This window comes from Macaca thibetana, chromosome 6 (genome assembly GCF_024542745.1).
Source record: "Macaca thibetana thibetana isolate TM-01 chromosome 6, ASM2454274v1, whole genome shotgun sequence".
In the NCBI taxonomy this organism is placed as follows: domain Eukaryota; kingdom Metazoa; phylum Chordata; class Mammalia; order Primates; family Cercopithecidae; genus Macaca; species Macaca thibetana.
In genome coordinates, this window is record NC_065583.1 from 1,121,190 (window position 1) to 1,141,601 (window position 20,412).

At 40.9% G+C, this 20,412-nt stretch overlaps 1 protein-coding gene across 4 annotated transcripts in view; it reads right to left on the reverse strand.

The window, feature by feature from the left end:
* CNOT6 (CCR4-NOT transcription complex subunit 6) overlaps positions 1-20,412 on the reverse strand; it is an 82,744-nt gene that overhangs the window by 27,518 nt on the left and 34,814 nt on the right. The window lies entirely within an intron of this gene.

The window sequence follows — 20,412 nt, forward strand, 5'->3', positions numbered from 1 at the left end:
GCAGCCCAAGGAGGGAAATCCCAGGTAGAGGATAGTGATCCTCCCTGAGTTCCAGAGACAGAGAGTCCAGGGAAGTCAAGGTAATTAGAAATCAAGAGGCAGAACATTAGAGAGAAGAGAACAGACAGAAGTCCAGAGATCTGAAGGGGCCCCCAACTCCCTGGCTTGTTGTCAACAGAGTATTGATCGGCACATGCATGTAAGAAACTGCCTGAGCCAGAGGGAAAAAAACACCTGAAAGGACTGTGGAGACAGCAACTCCCAAGTTCACACGGAACTGAAGCTAGACTTTGTTCCTCAATGTCAGAGGAAGGACTGCTAATGGGTGCAGGGTTCCTTTTTGGGATGATGAAAATGTTCTGATTGTGGCAAATGTGGCACAACTCTGTGAATATATAAAACCCACTAGATTTGCACTTTAAATGGGTGAACTGTACAATGTGTGAATTGTATCTCAAGTTGTTACACAAGAGAAAAAACAGCAGAAAATGTCTATGTTTGACGAAAACTCTAAACTCACAGATACAAAAAGCTCAATGAGGGCAGGATGCAGTGGCTCATGGCTGTAATCCCAGCACTTTGGGAAGCTGAGATGGGTAGATCACCTGAAGTCAGGAGTTCAAGACCAGCCTGGCCAACATGGTAAAAATACAAAAATTAGCCAGGTATGCTGGTGGGCGCCTGTAATCCCAGCTTCTAGGGAGACTGACGCAGGAGAATCACTTGAACCTGGGAGGTGGAGGTTGCAGTGGGCTGAACTGGCGCCACTGCACTCCAGTCTGGGCGACAGAGTGAGACTCCAGCTCAAAACAGACAGACAACTCCATAACATATGAAACATATGAAATTTTCATAAAAAGCCAGAAAAGAAAATTACATGTACATCTTAATCAAGTGGCTTAAAAGAGAAAATCTAAAAAGCCACCAGAGGAGGGGAAAAACATTTCATATAGGAGGAGCAAAGATAAAATGCAGCAGACTCCCAGCTGTAAACAGTGAGAGAGACTGACAGATGAGCAAAATCTTTTTTTTTTTTTTTTTTTTGACGGAGTCTCGCTCTGTCGCCCAGGCTGGAGTGCAATGGCAGGATCTCAGCTTACTGCAGCCTCTGCCTCCCAGGTTCCAGCGATTCTCCTGCCTCAGCCTCCTGGGTAGCTGGGATTACAGGCCCACACCACCACGCCCAGCTAAGTTTTGTATTTTTAGGAAAGACGGGATTTCACCATGTTGGCCAGGCTGGTCTTGAGCACCTGACCTCAGGTGATTTGCCCACTTTGGCTTCCCAAAGTGCTGGGATTACAGGTGTGAGCCACGGCGTCCGGCCAGGAGTAAAAACTTTAATGTACTCTAAGGAAAAAAAAAATCCTGTCAACCTAGCAAACTACCAAAAACAGCTTCCAAAAATGAAGGCAAATTAACTTCTGACAAAGCCTGAGCATCCCTACTCTAAAATCCAAAATGCTCCAAAACCTGCAACTTTTGGAACAATGACATGAAATAGAGACTTCCTTGCTTTCTCATGGTTCAATGTAGATAAGCTTGGTTTCATGTACAAAATTTAAAATATTGGATAAAATTACCTTCAGGCTATGTATAAAGTATATATGAACCATAAATGAATTTCAAGTTTTAGACTTGGGTTCCATCCCCAAGATATCTCATTACACACATACATGTAAATATTCAAAAATTTTTTTAAAAAAATCTGAAATCCAAATCACTTTTGATCCCAAGGGATATTCTAGTTAAGACATACCCAACCTGTAAAGAAAAGGTGAAATGATTCACTGCCAGCTCATCTACTTGACAGGAGACACCATGAGCCCTAACTAATAAAGCGTTACAGCCAAAAAAGCCAAACAAAGGAGGTAAAATGGAATGATTTTTAAAAAGCTCTATTATTTCAAAGCAAGATGTTAAGAAAAAACAAAGAAGCTTTATTATTTCAAAACAAGACAGTGAAGAAAAAATATAACAAAAAAAAATGATATGAATAAAAAACAAATAGCAAGATGGGGAATTTTAAATCTAATGATAGGAATAACCATATTAAAATCAAATGGTTGGACTGGGCGCGGTGGCTCACGCCTGTAATCCCAGCACTTTGGGAGGCTGAGGCTGGTGGATCACGAGATCAGGAGATCGAGACTATCCTGGCTAACATGGTGAAACCCCATCTTTACTAAAAATACAAAAAATTAGCCGGGCATGGTGGCGGACGCCTGTAGTCCCAGCTACTTGAAAGGCTGAGGCAGGAGAATGGCGTGAACCCGGGAGGCGGAGCTTGCAGTGAGCTGAGATCGCGCCACTGCACTCCAGCCTGGGCGACAGAGCAAGACTCCATCTTTAAAAAAAAAAAAAATGGTTGAAAGAACCCACATAAAATGGACTGTCAATCAGCATTTTTAAAAAAGACCAAATTCTGCAATGCCTGCAAGAAACACACTTCAAATATAAAGACAAATAGAATCTGAGTATGAATAAATATACATAATGCTAATATTAGTAAAAAAAAAAAAAAAAAACAAAAAACCCAAGAAACAGCTATACTAATAGCAAAGTAGATTTTAGAGCAAAGAATATTCCCAGGGAGAAAGAAGGTCACTTCATAATGATGAGTCATAATGATAAATCAGTCAGCTCATCAAAAGGACATACAATCCTAAATGTTTATGCAACTAGTAACAAAGTATGAGCAAAACATGACAGAACTGCAGGAAGAAACAGACAAATCCACAGAGATTTCATAACCTTTCTCTCAATTAAGAAAGAAAATCAGAAGGGATATAGAAGACCTCAACAAAACTATCAATAAACTTGACTTCATTAATATTTCTATAATACTCTACCCAATAACAGTAGGATACCCCTTTTTTTTTTTTTTTTTTTTTTTGAGACAAAGGCTCACTCTGTGCAGTGGCGTGATCTCGGCTCACGACGTCCTCCACCTCCTGAGTTCAAGCGACTCTCCTGCCTCAGCCTCCCGAGTAGCTGGCATTACAGGCGCCCACAACTACGCCCCGCTAATTTTTGTATTTTTACTAGACACTGGGTTTCACCATTATTGGCCAGGCTGGTCTCGAACTCCTGACCTTGTGGTACACCCACCTCGGCCTCCCAAAGTGCCAGGATTACAGGTGTGAGCGGCTGCGCCAGGCCAGAATACACATTCTTTTCAAGTACACAAAGAATATTTACCAAGATAAATCACATGCTGGGTCATTAAACAAGCTGAAAAATGAAAAGATTAAAATATCAAACAGTACATTTTCTGACAAAAATATGTTGGAATTAAATTAGAAATCAACAAAGATATCTGGAGAATACCCAAATATTGGAAATTAAATAACTCCCTGGTCAGAAGCAATCAAAAGAGTAATGAGAAGTATTTTGAACTGAAAGAAAATGAAAACATAAAAAGACACCACATTTTGTGGGATGTAGCTAAAGCAGTAGAAAAGAAGTAAAGTCTCAAATCAATGACCTTGGCTTCTATCTTAACAAACTAGGGGGAAAAAATTTAAATGCAAACTAAGCAGAAGAAAGGAGATAAGTCTAAGATCAGAGATCAATGAAATATGTAAGGGAAAACCAACTAATCCAGTAACCCAAAAGCTGGTTCTTTGAGAGGTAGAGTAAAACTGATAAACCTCTAGCCACACTGATCAGGAGAAAAAGAGAAAAGATACAAATTACTATGATCTGGAATGAAATATCAAAACCACTATATATTTTTAAGTATTAAAAAGATACAGGTCATAAAAATCTGTTCAAATGTTTACAGTGGCTTTATTCATGATTTCCAGAAATAGTAAACAACTCAAAAAAAATTCTTCAACTGGGAAAGGAACACATAATGATACATGAAGACAATAAAATGCTACTGAGTAATGAGCTACTCACTCATACAACTTCTGTGAAATGTAAAAGGCTACATATTCTATTGTGCCATATATATGGTATTCTTACAAAGAAAAAAACTATAAGAATAGAAAAAAGATCAGAGGCTCTGGGTGAAGGAAGGAGGCTGACTATAGTCACTGGAGATTTGGGGAAACAACAGAACTTTTTTTTTTTTTTTTTTTAAATACAGACAAGGTCTCACAATGTTGACCAAGCTGCACTTGAACTCACAGGCTTAAGTGACACTCCCACCTCAGCCTCCCTAGTGGTTGGGACTAGGGACAACAGAACTATTCTTTTTTTTTTTTTTTTTTTTTTGGAGGCAGAGTCTTCCTCTGTCGCCCAGGCTGGAGTGCAGTGATGTGATCTCAGCTCACTGTAACCTCCGCTTCCAGGGTTCAAGCAATTCTCCTGCCTCAGCCTCCCGAGTAGCTGTGACTACAGGAGCACACTGCTATGCCTGGATAATTCTTTTGTATTTTAGTAGAGACAGGGTTTTACTGTGTTGCCCAGAGTGGTCTCGAACTCCTGAGCTCAGGCCATCCATCTGCCTCAGCCTCCCAAAGTGGTAGGATTACAGGTGTGAGCCACTGGGCCTGGCTTCTATCTTGATTTTAGTGCTAGTTACACAACTGTAGGTTTGTCAAAACTTCTATAACTATACACTAAAAAGGGTGAAGTCGCCTATAGGTAACTATACCTTAATAAATTATTAAAAGATTATAAAAATACTTTGAATATTATTCCAATAAATAACAACAAACCACATGAAATGGACAATTTCATACACAGAGGGTACCAAACCACACTCAAAAAAAGAAACAGGAACCTAAATAGACCAATAATACATTACAAAAATTGAATTTATACTGAAAAACCTGCCTACACAAAATTCTACAACCACACTGGTTCACTGGTAACCACCAGCAAACATTTAAAGACAACATAACGCCGATTCTACTCAACTCCGTCCAGAAAGCTAAAGATGAGAAGGCACTTTCCACATTGTTCTGAAGTATCACCCTGATACCACCCAGGCAAAAACAGTACAAGAAAAGCACAAAAAAACCTTATGAATATAAATGCAAAAATTCTTAACAAAATCTTAGCAAATCAAATCCAGCAGTATACTGAAAAGATAACAACCAAGGTTATTTCAGAAATTAAAGGTTTAACATTCCAAAATCAATGTAAATTCATTATCTTAGCAGACTAAAAAATTAAAGCCTCAGAATCATCTAAATAGATGCACTTTAAAAAACAAAAAAAAAGACTGATGAAAATATAATATCCATTCCTGATTTTAAAAAAAGAGAATGCACTAAATTAAAAACAGAACTTCTTGGCTGGGCACAGTGGCTCACACCTGTAATCCCAGCACCGTGGGAGGCCGAGGTGTGGGGAATCACCTGAGGTCAGGAGTTCAAGACCAGCCTGGCCAACACAGCGAAACCCCGTCTCTACTAAAAATACAAAAACTTAGCCAGGCGTGGTGGGGCACACCTGTAGTTCCAATTACTCGGGAGGGGAATCCCTTGAACCTGGGAGGTGGAGGTTGCAGTGAGCCGAAATCATGCCACTGCACTCTAGCCTGGGCAACAAGAGTGAAACTCCATCTCAAAAAAACAATAATAAATAAATAAATAAATATAGAACTTCTTAACCCTGTTAAAAGACATGTACAAAAAGCTTAGTGGTAAAGGAATTAATGGTTTCCTCCTAACATGAGAAACAAAGCAAGAATGTCCACTCTCACTATGCCCATTCAGCATTATACTGGAGGTTCTAGCCAATACGATAAAGCAAGAAAAACAAAGGATTTGGAAGGCAGAAGTAAAACTGTCTTTATTTACAAACAGCATATGTATGTAACTAATCCCATGTATCTATATACATATTTATGCAACTAATCCTATGGTATTTAGAAAAATGTCACTAACAAGAACATTTAGCAAGGTCAATATACCAAAGTGTATATTTCTGTATAATGAACAATCAGAAACTGAAATTTAAAATGACACAATTTACAACAGCATCAAAACTATCTGACCAAAAAAATGTACAGTCAAAACTACAAAACAATGCTAACAGAAAGTAAGGAAGTCCAAAATAAATGAAGAGATACATGGAGTTCACAGGTGAGAAAACTCAGTATCAAGAGGTTAGCTCTCCCCAAACTGGTCTACAGAGTTAACACACAATTCCCCCAAAAATGCCAAGTTTGAAATTTGTAAACCGATCCTAAAATTCATATGGAAATTCAAAGGACTTAGAAAACATCTAAACAATGTTGAGGCCAGGTGTGGTGGCTCACGCCTGTAACCCTAGCACTTTGGGAAGCCGAGGTGGGTGGATCACGAGGTCAGGCGACTGAGACCATCCAGACCATCCTGGCTAACACAGTGAAACCCTGTCTCTACTTAAAATACAAAAAATTAGCTGGGCGTGGTGGTGGGCACCTGTAGTGCCAGCTACTTGGGAGGCTGAGGCAGGAGAATGGTGAATCAGGGAGGAGGAGCTTGCAGTGAGCCGAGACTGAGCCACTGCACTCCAGCCTGGGCGACAGAATAAGACTCTGTTTCAAAAAAAAAAAAAAAGAAAAGAAAACATCTAAACAATGTTGAAAAAGAACACAGCTATAGGGCTAACATTACCTAATTTCAGGGCTTATTATATAAAACTCTCAAAACTCAATATTAAGAAAACAAAGCAGGGCATGGTGGCTCACACCTTTAATCCTAGCACTTTGGAATGCCGAGGCGGGAGGATCGCGGGAGGCCAGGAGTTTGGGTCTCACTATGTTGCCTAGGCTGATTTCAGTCTCTAAAAAAAGATTAAAATTAGCCAGACATGGTGGCACACACCCATAGTCCCAAGCTACTCAGGAGGCTGAGGAGTGAGGCTCACTTGAGCCCAGGAGTTCAAGGTTACAGTGAGCTAAGGCTGTGCCACTGTACTCCACCCTGGGTGAGAGAGCAAGACCCCGTGTCAAAAGAAAAACAGAAAGAAAAGAAAAGGAGAGAGAGAAAGAAAGAAAAAGGGAGAGAAAGAGAAAGAGTGACAGAGACAGAAAAACAGGGGCCAGGTGCGGTGGCTCACGCCTGTAATCCCGGCACTTCGGGTGGCCGAGACGGGAGGATCACTGAAGGTCAGGGTGATTCAAGACCAGCCTGGCCAAGATGGTGAAACTCCCATCTCTAATAAAAATACAAAACTTAGCCGAGCGAGACTGTCTAAAAATAAGGAGAGAAAGGAATAAAACATAATTTTCAAACCAAGTGAAAGATCTAACAGATACTTCACCAAAGAAGATATAAACAGATATAAATCACATAAAAAGATGCTCAAAATTGGGAGTCATTAGGGAAATGCAAATTTAAACCACTCTGAGATAGTACTACATACCCAGAAGAAAGGCTAAATTTAAGACTTGTGTTGGTGAGGGCATGGATCAAAGACATCTAGTAGGAATATAAAACAAAACGTCTTTGCAAACCAGTTTCAGTTTTTTAGAAAGTTAAACATATGCTTACCATATGATCAATTCCATTTTTAGGAAATAAAAGTCATGCCCACACAAAGGGGAATGTTCATGGCAGCTTTATTTGTAATAGTCAAATATTGGAAACAACCCAAGTGTGTTCAACAGGAGAACAAATAAATGCTGGCATAGCCATACAATGAACTACTATTCAGTAATAAAAAAGAATGCACTACTAAAGACCAGCAAAACACTATGGACGAACTACTGAGTAAGTACAGAGGGTAAGAGCAGAACAAAATCACCAAAAACAACAACAAAAAAATGCAAGGTGTCCATTTGCATGAAAAAAAGAAAAATGTGTACATACTAAAAAACATCATTTATACAAAAATTCCACAAAATGCAAACTAATCTAAGGTTATAGAAAGCAGAACAGCGGTTGCTTAGAAATGGGGGAAGGACGCCGGGTGCGGTGACTCAAGCCTGTAATCCCAGCACTTTGGGAGGCCGAAACGGGCGAATCACGAGGTCAGGAGATCGAGACCATCCTGGCTAACATGGTGAAACCCCCATCTCTACTAAAAAATACAAAAAACTAGCCAGGCGAGGTGGCGGGCGCCTGTAGTCCCAGCTACTCGGGAGGCTGAGGCAGGAGAATGGCGTAAACCCGGGAGGCGGAGCTTACAGTGAGCTGAGATCTGGCCACTGCACTCCAGCCTGGACGACAGAGCCAGATAAAAAAAAAAAAAAAGAAATGGGGGAAGGAATGGAGAAACAGGAGAGGTGGGGAAGGAAGGATCACAAACTTCCAGGATCAATGAATACGATCATTCTTGATTGTGGTGATGGTTTCACAGGTGTACACAGTCAAAATATACACATTATTCACTTTATGCATGCCAATTTCTGAATGTCAACTATACTTCAGTAAAACTGTATAATAAAATCTATCTTAATCCAAGAAGGTATTTCTCTTACTTTGCTGTAAACAGAAGAGACACCATACCACAAACTGAAAACACACAGCTGACAGTCAATATGAATAAGGCATTTAATAGAAAACAATTTGTTGTTTTTTTGAGACAGGGTCTCATTCCATCACCCAGGCTGGAGTGCAGTGTTGTGCTTGCTCATAGCTCACTGTAGCCTTTAACTCCTGGGCTCACATGATCCTCCTGCCTCAGCTTCCCAAGTAGCTGGAACTACAGGCTGAGCCCCTGTGCCTGGTTCCCTGCCATGTTTTCTGTGTCTTTGCTTCACTCAAGAGAGGGGAAGGGTTTGCCTAAAGCAGCAAACAGAGCTCCTGAATGGAGACATACAACTTCTATGGATTTATGGAGGTTCATTTTAAAAGTCTGCCAACTTGTATACCTCATTTTCCCATAGAGGGTGATCATAATTCTATCCGCCAGAAAAATAAGCTGACATTTCAAGAAGGCAGAAGGTAGCCAGAAAGAAAACCACAAAGTCTGTGAATAAGGGAAAGGAAAAAAGTCAAGTAAAAGCATAAATCCTATATGAGGTAAAGGCAGGAAGACGAGGAGAACTCAGATCTCTACCACACACACACATAATTTTGGAATAAATTTCTAAGTACCAAAACACCAGGAAAGAAATGAAACAGAATAGTTCTCAGCATAACTCAAATTCTAGAATCCAAACATGAAAACAGTTGTCAGGTTTGAATTCATTAAAATGTAAAACTTCTTTCTACATGGGGAAGACACCAACGTGTTCGGAAGCTAACCATTAGTCAATTTTCAGTATCCACCATGCTGGTATGGGGACAGAATGGTAAATAATATCAAGTCCCTGCCCTCATGATTTCCTGTGAGTTGTATAATGAGAGAAAAGAAAACAAACAGACGAAGAAATCAACAGGAAAATGAACAACGGGTAAGAATAGGCCACTAAAAAAAACAAAGCATATTAAAAACAAATCTTCATACTCAGTAATAAAAAATGTTTATGATAGCAAAATTAAAAAGACTAATATCCAATACTGACAAGGCGAAAGGGGAAACAGACACATTCTTTCATTATGGGAAAGATGCAACTATTTGGAAGCCAGTCTGGTAATATCTACTGAAATGTTAAACCTGAGTATTCTTTGCCCCATCAATTCCACAATTTGTGATTTACCTTATGAAAACACTTGTTCAGGTATGCTAAGATAATAATATTGTTGGTAGTTGGGGAAAATGAGAAATACAAATGATCATTAATAGAGCATACTTAATTATGTTTCATTCATATAATATTCCTTAGCCATTCTCTTTTAGAATGAAATAGTTATGTACACTGATGTGGAAATAGGTTCACAACAAATGAAGCAAAAAAAAATAAATTTCAAAATGTGGTATTTCATTTTCATTTAAAAAATCAGAGTTTACGCCGGGTGCGGTGGCTCACGCCTGTAATCCCAGCACTTTGGGAGGCCGAGACAGGCAGATCACGAGGTCAGGAGATCGAGAAGACCATCTGGCTAACACGGTGAAACTCCGTCTCTACTAAAAATACAAAAAAATTAGCCGGGCATGGTGGCAGGCGCCTGTAGTCCCAGCTACTTGGGAGGCTGAGGCAGGAGAATGGCGTGAACCCAGGAGGCGGAGCTTGCAGTGAGGGGAGATCGCACCACTGCACTCCAGCCTGGGCGACAGAGCAAGACTTCGTCTCAAAAAAAAAAAAAAAATTCAGAGTTTAAAAGATTAGTAACAGAAGTAAAAGAACATAATGTACTGGAGAAAGATAAATCTCTACCACGGAACTATGCAATACAAGAAATTAAGGATCCTAATTTTCTGGAAGAGGTCAATGAACAAAAAGGAAGTCACCGTTTGATAATCTCATGATACTTATCTACTTCTTCACCACAAAACTTCACCACAAAATTATACATACTCATAAGTACCCCAAAACTTGCATTTACTTTTAAGCAGTTTAGTGACTGGAGGAAGGCTGGGATTATCCTGACCTACGTTAAGAGCCCTGTTTCGATAAGTGATTTCATTCTAAAATACCCAGCACCTTTTATTGCTAAATGCAAAGAGACAAGAGAAATCAATTTGTGTGTTCTGAAATCAGGCGGGTGATCAGCAAACACTATAAGAACTAGATATAATTAGTATACCTACCAGGAAATCAAAATAACTATGCATTTGCAGATATAGAAAAAAAAACTAACAAGCAGCTGGCTGCAATGGCTCACGCCTGTAATCCCAGCACTTTGGGAGGCCGAGGTGGGCGGATCATGAGGTCAGGAGATTGAGACCATCCTGGCTAACACAGTGAAACCCTGTCTCTATTAAAAATACAAAAGAAAGTAGCCGGGCGTGGTGGCGGCGCCTGTAGTCCCAGCTACTCGGGAGGCTGAGGCAGGAGAATGGTGTGAACGGGGAGGCAGAGCTTGCAGTGAGCAGAGATTGCGCCACTGCACTCCAGTCTGGGCAACAGAGTGAGACTCTGTCTCAAAAACAAAACAAAACAACAAACCACAACCTCGGAAGAGCATAATCTAGAATTTGAGAGATATGGTCTATCATTCCTTCATGGAAAAATAAGTATGAATAGAGCCAACATTCTCGCTGTTTCAAGGCTTCAAAATGTTGGAGAACGCCATAAAGTAAACCAAGGCGAAGGTGGGGACTGTAGGCATCTGACTCAAAGATCATTTAGTGACTACGAGGAGTTCAGACCCAAGTGTATTTTCTGGAAGCTTCCTGAGTGTGGCTCTGGTTAGTACATTTCTCTGCCCTGCACTGCCATCTCAAGGGTCTAGGACAAGTACAGCTGTTGTGGGCTACAGGTGTCCCTCAAGAGCAGGCAACCACAGTGCCGTACCCATGTAATAGAAACAAAACAAACATAAGAGTTGTTTGGTATTTTCAGATCTTCAGGCAGTATTTTAAAGTTTGTTCATGTCTGATTTCAGCTTCCTGTAACAAGAGTAGTTTGTGTTGACCAACCATCCCACTGAGGGAAAGAAAAACTAGATTTTAAAAAACCCCACAAAAGCACAACTTCAAAAGCACAGGAGAACTACAACGGCAGCAAAGGTGTGACAAAGAACCTGGAGAGAAGGGAAGTACCGACAGGTAATAGGAGGACATGTCCCACCACTTTACCTCTCTAGAGGAACAGAATCACAAGCAGCAGTTAAGAGGCAAGCCAATGAGCCAAAAGCTGGAAATGAGAGAATGAGGCACTCAGCAGAACTAGTCATCTTACACAGCTGGGAAGAAGACTCTCTTAAACCACCAAGTTGGCTGGGTGCGGTGGCTCACACCAGTAATCCCAGTACTTTGGGATTACACTTGGGAGGCTGAGTCGGGTGGATCACAAGGTCAGAAGTTCGAGACCAGCCTGGCCAATATAGTGAAACCCTGTCTCTACTAAAAATATAAAAATTTGCCAAGAGTGGTGACAGGCGTCTGTAGTCTCAGCTACTCAGAAGGCTCAGTCAGAAGAATTGCTTGAACCTGGGAGGCAGAGGTTGCAGTGAGCCAAGATTGCGCCACTGCACTGGAGTCTGGGTGACAGAGACTCTGATTCAAACAAACAAACAAACAAGAAAACCCACTGAATTTCAGCTGGGAGCTACAAATGGAATAAGGTGACCCAGCAACAGGCCAACCCTCACAAGCACTGAACATCTGATTCAAATTCAATGAAACTGTAATTATTATTACTTTTTTCTTTTTCTTTTTTATTTTTTTTTGAGACGGAGTCTCGCTCTGTCACCCAGGCTGGAGTGCAATGGCATGATCTTGGCTCACTGTAACTGCTGCCTCCCAGGTTCAAGTGATTCTCCTGCCTCAGCCTCCCAAGTAGCTGGGAGGTGCCTGCCACCACGCCCAGCTAATTTTTTGTATTTTTAGTAGAGACGGGGTTTCACCGTGATGGCCAGGCTGGTCTCGAACTCCTGATCTCAGGTGATCTGCCCGCCAAGACCTCCTAAAGTGCTGGAATTACAGGCATAAGCCATTGTGTCCTGCCAAAACCCTAGTAAGATTAAGGCCATCTACCTCTCTACAACTGCCTGGGAAACACAAAAGTAAATTCACTCCTAAGGAAGAAAATACCATCAAGACATTCTACTATTTCCAGCATTCAACAAATTTACAGACCAAAGGAACCCCCAGAAGATTCAGATACTGAAGTTATCAGACACGGTCTTTTAAAAATATATATATGATAGGCTTACTAAACTTTTGGATAAGATAGAGTAACAGGAACTGAATTTATCCTCCTACCTACAACAAAGAAACCAGACAAAACATATTAGAAAATCATTTTTTAGACACTAGATACCACACAGCACAGGACAGTGATGAGTAATAGATAGGAAACCACAAAGTGAGCAGTTATCACAGTTCCAGCTTACTGGAACTTTCCTGATAGTAGTGCAAAGGGACAGAACGCAGGTAGTCTATGTAATACACAAGTTGAGGAAATGAAGCTAGGAGTCTGGAGAGGCCAAGGTGGCTGGAGTCCACAGGACAGACTGCCAAAGAGGGGACAGCTACACAGATACAAAGCTCTGGAGATCTGAAAAGGATGGGGCCCTGGCCCCTGAGTCTTCGACTGCACAATCATCAGCAAATACATGTGAGAAATAACCTGAGGCCAGGGACCAAGGATGGGGTGCAGAAAAGTTGAAAACAGCAGAGCGGGCCAGGTGCGGTAGCTCATGCCTGTAATCCCAGCACTTGGAGAGGCCGAGGCAGTCGGATCACCGGAGGAGAGGAGTTCAAGAAAAGCCTGGCCACCATAGTAAAACCCCGTCACTGCTAAAAATACAAAATATGAGCTGGGCATGGTGGCGGGTGCCTGTACTCCCAGCTACTCAGGAGGCTGAGGCAGGAGAATCACTTGAACCGGGAGGCGGAGGTTGCAGTGAGCCGAGACTGCACCAGTGCCCTCCAGCCTGGGTGACAAGAGCAAAACTCCGAAGCAGTCCGAGGGAACAATCCTTGGGGATCACGCGGGTCAGGAACAATTTGTATTCCACCAGTCGGCATGGGAAACCTATTCACAGAGTATTCCGGGAAGTATTACTTTAAAGTGAGCTTTAAGTGAATCAAACTGTTTCCAAATAGTCTAACTGTAGCTCAGAAGAAAGCTCAAGAGTACTTCTAGGGATACAATATCTGGCCACCAAAGAAGGTAAAATGCACAGTACACTGTGTCCCATAAAACATTACCAGGTACACAAAGTAGAAGACAGAAATAAATTAAAACCAACCCAGAAATGAAAAAGATGAATCAGCAGATAAGGGCATTAAAAGGTACTTGTATTAAATATACATAAAAAAGTAGGGAAAATGTTCAGTAACAGCATGAATGATATAAAAAACATCCATGGCTCAACTTGTGATGAAAACTATACTATTACTAGATGGAATTAATGGCAGATTAGATACTGCAAATAAAAATATTAGTAAAACTGAAGAAACGGCAATAAAAACTGCCTAAAATATTTTTAAAAAAGAAAATAAAGGCAAGAATAAATTAAACATAGCATTAGTTAGCTGTAAGACAACTTCAAGTAGCCTAAAATACAGGCAACTGTACTCCCCAAGGAGGGAAGGTAGGGAGGCAGAAAAAATTACTTGAAAAAATGGTAGCCTAAACCAGAAACCTAGAGCCAACGAGCTCAAGAACACCTAGGCAGCACAAGAAAAACGAAAGAACGAAACAAAACTACAAGACACATCATTATCACACTGCATAAAATGAGTAATGAGGACTCTTAAAGCAGCCACAGAAAACAGACATACATAAAAGAAACAAGGATAAGTATGACCTTTCCTTAGAAACAATGCATGCCAGAAGGCCACAGAGCAGCATGGAAGAACTCACCATGACGTGCGCCTTCCCAATCATCACAGCTACTTGAGGGGCTGAGGCAGGAAGATGGCTTGAACCCAGGAGGTCGAGGCTGCAGTGAAGCCGAGATGGCATCACTGCACTCCAGCCTGGGTGACAAAGTGAGATCCTATTTCCAAAAAAAAAAAAAAAAAAAAAAAAAAAAAAAGCCAGGCACGGTTGTGTGCACCTAGCTACTCGGGAAGCTGAGGCAGGAGGATCACTAGAGCTCAGAAGTTTGAGATTACACTACTCCATCCAGCCTGGGCCACAGAACAATGATATACTATCTCAAAACAAATAGATAAATGAGACTTAATTACATTAAGAAGTTTCTGCACCGCAAAAATAATGATAATTAACAGTCTAGGGAATGAGAGAAAATATTGGCAAACTACGCATCTGACAAGGGGTTAATATACAGAATCTACAAGAAACTCAACATGAAAAAAAACCCTAATAATAAGTGGGCAAACAACATGAAATATTTTTCAAAAGACATACAAATTGCCAACAAAGATGAAAAAAAAGTTCAACATCGATAATCATCAGAGAAATGCAAATTAAAACCACAAGGAAATACCATCTTACACCACTCAGAAAGGCTACTATTAAAAAGTCAAAACCAACAGATGCTGGCAAGGATGTGAAGAAAAAGGAATGCTTAAACACTGTTGGTGGGAATGTAAATTAGTACAACCTGTATGGAAAACTGTATGGAGATTTCTCACAGAACAAAAAATAGAACTGCCATTCTATCCAGCAATCCCACTACTGGGTATACCCAAAGGGAAAGAAATCATCACGTCAAAAAGATAACCTGCACTCGTGTATTGTAGCACTATTCACAATAGCAAAGATACAGCATCAACCTAAGTGTCCAACAATGGATGACTGGATAAACAAAATGTAGTGTATCTATACACCAAGGAATACTACTCAGCTATAAAAAAGAATGAAAGCACATCTTGGGCAGCAACCTGAAGAGAACTGGAGGCTGTTATCCTAAGCAAAACAACTCAGAAACAGTCAAATACCAACGTTCTTTCTTACAAGTGGGAGCTAAACAATGGGTACACATGCACATACAGAGTGGAAAAACAAGACACTGAAGACTCCAAAACACGGGAGGGTGAAGAAGGTGAAAAAGTTATCTTTTGGGTACAATGTTTACTATTAGAGCAATGAGTACACTAGAAGGACAGACTTCACCACTACACAATATATCCAGGTAAGAAAACTGTACTTGTGACTCCCTGCGCACCCCCCTTCCTAGCCAGATGGCTGGGTGCGCGGTGTCCTCGACCCCATGAACAAGTAAGCACATCTTCTGCGTCCCCAGGGACTCCAGCCCATGCCATGGTGGATTCGGAGTGCCTCTCAGCTCCCCCGCTGCTGAGGCCAACTTCTTGTGCACCCAAAAGGGAATCCTCCAGGTTTGCTAAGATTACATTGTGCCTGGTGATCCTGATCTGCTTCAAGTGCCTCCACACCAGAGTATTCCTCCCTGTTGGTGGCTGAAATGATCCTTGCTGCTATTTTGTCAGCTACATGTGTGATCTGCACACCAAAATACCATTCATCAATTGGCCCTGGAGTAATTTCTTCCAAACCCTCTTAACAGTGATCCTCTACCTAATCACCTCCATTATCGACCTTGCTGAGAGAGGAAACCCCTCCAAAACCATCACAGGGGTACTGGGCCTAATTGCTAAGGGCCTCTTTGGCTTTAATGACTACGTCAACCTTCCTCTTTCAGTAGCAAAGATATACTGCAGCCCCCACTGGCCCCACAGATGGCCAGTGTAGGCAAACTCCCCTCATTTCTCTCTGTAACCTGCAAGTAAGTTTTCCATGGAAATAACTCTTCCCTGTCCCAACAACAACACTCCCAGTGAACCAATTCCCATCCCCCTATAGAGGTAAAAGTGCCTTCATTGGGAGAACATTGTCTTCCAGCCTGCCAATCAACTCTTGATGGGTGTGGCCACCTTTATGGGTATGCTTAGGTCCTGCTTCTGCAGTATCCAAAAGGAGACACCAGTTTTGCCTGAACCATATCCCCCACCTAAGCCATAAAATTAGGGAGTGGGAAGCCTTAGATGTCAGAGTCCAGGCTCTAGGAGGTGATCCACTCCAAATAATCTCCTTGGTGTGGGTGGTGGTTCTATGGAGGGATAAATAAATAATAAACAGACTGTTAAAATATAAAAAAGAAAACTGTACTTATACCTCCTAAATCTGTGAAATGAAACAAATAAAGAAGCCAGTCTGGGCTGAGTTGGCTTATGTCTGCAAGCCCAGCACTTTGGGAGGCCAACACAGGAGGACTGCTTGAGGCCAGGAGTTCAAGACCAGCCTGAGCAACATAATGAGACCTCGTCTCTATGAAAAATAAAAATTAGCCAGGGCTAGGGATATTTCTAGCTAGAGTCAGTTATTATTTCTAAGGTTTCAATGGACAGATCTAGGACATATATTTGTAACCATATGCATTTATAAATACAAGGTATGAATATATTTAAGTTTTATATGATGTATGACAAAATATCAAATATACAAGCTAAAATCTTATGAAAACATACTGAACTTTTAATTCAAATTCAGGATAACAGGGCTTTTAGTTCCCCTCTTTTATAATTATATCTGCATCTTCTTTAATACTGACAGTCCTGGTTCTTCAGGGACATGGGATGATAGAATATTTATTTATTTGTTTCATCCCACCAATATGATTACTGAGAGCAGATAAAACTGTGTGTGCATATCATTTACCCGCCCTGCCCCCCTTTACATAACTGTGGTCGGTCTACATTGTCAGAGTACGTACCCACTACATACTATCAGCTTTCCCATTTAACCTGCATACACTCCTATTTTCAGACTTAGTTTTTCAAGTCACTGTATATTAAATGCCCCCTACTAGTTCATACGCCAATCACTTTGTCTAGAAGCTTGTCCTCTAGATGATTCTTTAAAAAGTGTTCACAGCAACAGTATGTCCTATGTTTCCCTGTATTTTGGTAATAGTTTGTGCCCTTTATATTTCAAAGCCAGTTTTGCTGAATTCTAGATCCTCGGCTCACACAATCTTAAAGTATCTTAAATATGTTACTCCAAAAAATTTTTTTGGTATGGCATAAAGCCTTGCTGCAGGTCTAATGACACTCTGATTTTCTTACTAGTCACTTGCTCTTTTTGCTAGATGCCCAAAACATATGCTTTTTCCGTAAACTCAGTAATTTTATCAGAATATATCCTGGTGTTGGTTTTTCTACATTGATATTCTCAGGTATACTGTGTGTTCTTTCAGTCGGTAGTTTGATTTTTTTTTTAATTCAGGAAAGTTTCCTTGAATTATCATTTTTAGTATTCGTTCTGATCACGTGCATTGATTTGCTTCAGAGGCTTATTTCTCTGCATGTTGCTTATTTGTCACTCTCCCTTGAATCTTTAAAAAAAATTTCTTTTTAAAAAAATGTCAAAGTATAATCTACATATGATAAAATCCACTCTTACTGTCTTATGATTCCTTTACAAATGTATAGTTACATAACCACCACAATTAAAATATGTAGTTGTTTTGTCACCCCCAAGTATCTTCCCTGTATACATAATTTGGTGCTAAAGCTACTTCCTTGTAGACAAGAAAGTAACAACTATAGAAGTCAGGATAATGGTTAATTTTGGGCGCAGGGTGGGGGCTGTGACTGGCTGGGGCATATAGAGAGGGTTCGGGGGAAAGTGAAAAAGTTCTAATTTTTGACCTCGGTGGTGATTACAAGGCTTTTGGCTTTCTAATAATTCACTAATATGAATTACAAGACCTCATCTCTAAATAATAATAATAAATGAAGAAAGGTTATTTTAGAGGAGTATCCCCTTCCTTCCTTCCTATGTTGTATTACGGTATAATATATTCATGTTTTCATCCATGGTTCCTGGTTCCTAACTCCCATAATCTTTGTTATAATGTTGGAGTGCTTAAGGCCTCGGGAAACAGGATCTCTCTCTGACCTTCTCCTATCCTTCTTTCCCCTGCCCAAGGCAGGACTCTAATCTCACTAGGGGGTCAGAAGACCCTCATTCCGGAGAGGGTCCTGCCCCATACCTTAGAGGAAGGAATGCTACACAGAGAGCCCAAGAGAAGTCTGAGCAGATGTGCCTTGCTTGTCCAATAATCACATTTCTACAGCTTTCAACCATGCCTATGTAATGAAGCCTCCATAAAAACCCAAAACAACAGGGTTCAGAGAGCTTCTAGATAGCTGAATGCAGGAGATTCCTCCTGAAGGGTGGTGTGCCCAGGGAGGGCATGGACACTGCACTTTTTCCTCTACACCTTGCCTTGTGCATCTTTTCACCTGTATCCTTTGTAATATCCTTTATAATAAACTGGTAAATGTAAGCAGATGTTTCTCTGAGTTCTGTGAACCACTGAAGCAAATTAACTGAACTCAAAGAGGGGGTCGTGGGAACCCAAACTTGAAGCTGGTCCAAGTTCTAGAGGCCCAAACACGGGACTGGTGATAGAAGGTGGAGAGGGCAGTCTTGGGGACTGAGTCCATAAACTGTGGGATGTGACACTCCCTCCAGGTAGATAGCGTTGGAATTGAATTGGAGGGCACATAACTGGTGTCTGCTGCTTGGTGTGTGGGGAAAAGAAACCCACACCTTTGGTCACAGAAGTCTTCCTTTGTGTTGATGATTGTGGTGGTGTGAGAGCAAAGGAAAAACATGGTTTGAGAGTTTTTCCCTATATGTGTATCCAGAACTTCTTCCCAAAGTTCAGGGTAAGCAGACAACAGTGACTCAATCACCAAGGAGTTCACAGTATCTGGTGGAAGGAGGAGAAGGTGGAGGAGATTCTCCTCTCCTTAGCCTCAGAGATGTATCTCAATGACCTGAGTGCTTTCTAGCATATCCTAATGCTGTAAGATAGGGGGAACTTCCTTACAAGCAAAGGAACTGTAATTCAAAAACTGCTAATAAGGGCTGAAAAAAGGAGAGGTAAATATAGTTAAATGCCAATCCTGAAAAAATTAAAAGGGAAAACTAGGAGTGGTGACAGCCTGTGCTTTGATAATAGCTAAAAAATGAGAGTGCATATTTCTCTTTGGGCTCCCCTGGCACAGAAAGCCAAATCTGACAGGAGAGAGGAAGAGAAATCTCACTCTCCATGACCACACCTACTTACTGAGCTGAACTTGGCTTCGTAAAGTCCAGCACTCTAGAAATCAGAAGGAGGAAAACAGGAGAGACCCATGTGTGTGCTGACCTCTACTACGTCTGCAAAGGCAGGCATTTCAGTTCACTCAATAGGTTAACCAGAAATTGTGAGCTGACAAAGAAGGAACGATATTATCCTTATTTCCTTTTTACTTACTATTATATAGCACTTTTATACCTAGATTTGTTATGTTTTGTCTGTTATTTATACTTGTGCAGTCCCTTCCTCTCACTCCCTAATGCCATAAGCTCCATAAAAAGAGGGACTTTATATATCTTTCATGCACGTGGGCCAGCGCCAGGTAAAACGTTTTACACACAGCATATGCTCAGTATGTCTGCTGCATTAAATTTTAAAAAATCAAGGACAGTCACAAGAAACAAGACAAAATTTGTTTTGTACTATTTCAGAAGGCAAAAATCAGAACAAACTGAAAGGAAAGGGGAAGCATATTAGGCCAACAGTAACACCAAACTTCACTAGCCCTGGTTGCCCTGAGAAGTAATGTCCCTTCACCATCTTCAAAATATTTAAAAAGAGGCTGTGTGCCCACTGGCAGAGATGCTGGGGAAAGGACACCCTTCCCATCTGAGGGGTCATGTATTTCTTTATGTCCAGACTGCATTAAAAGGGGAAGGAAAATTTGAGGTCCGCTTCAAACTCCTAAGATTTTGTGTTTCTGAATAGGGCTATCCTCAGTGACTCAGACTCAGAAGCCAATGAAGAAAATAAGGAGAAACAAATCTACCCCAAAACCTATACAGATCAGCCATTCCTACCCCACTAGAAATCCATCATTGCTAATGCAAAAGCTCAATCCTACTTTATCAGAGAATCAAATACCAGAACAAATACTTGACTAGGCACTAGTATTTAACATGTGTTATTTTCATTTCATCCTTGTTATTATTTTACATTTATGTATTTT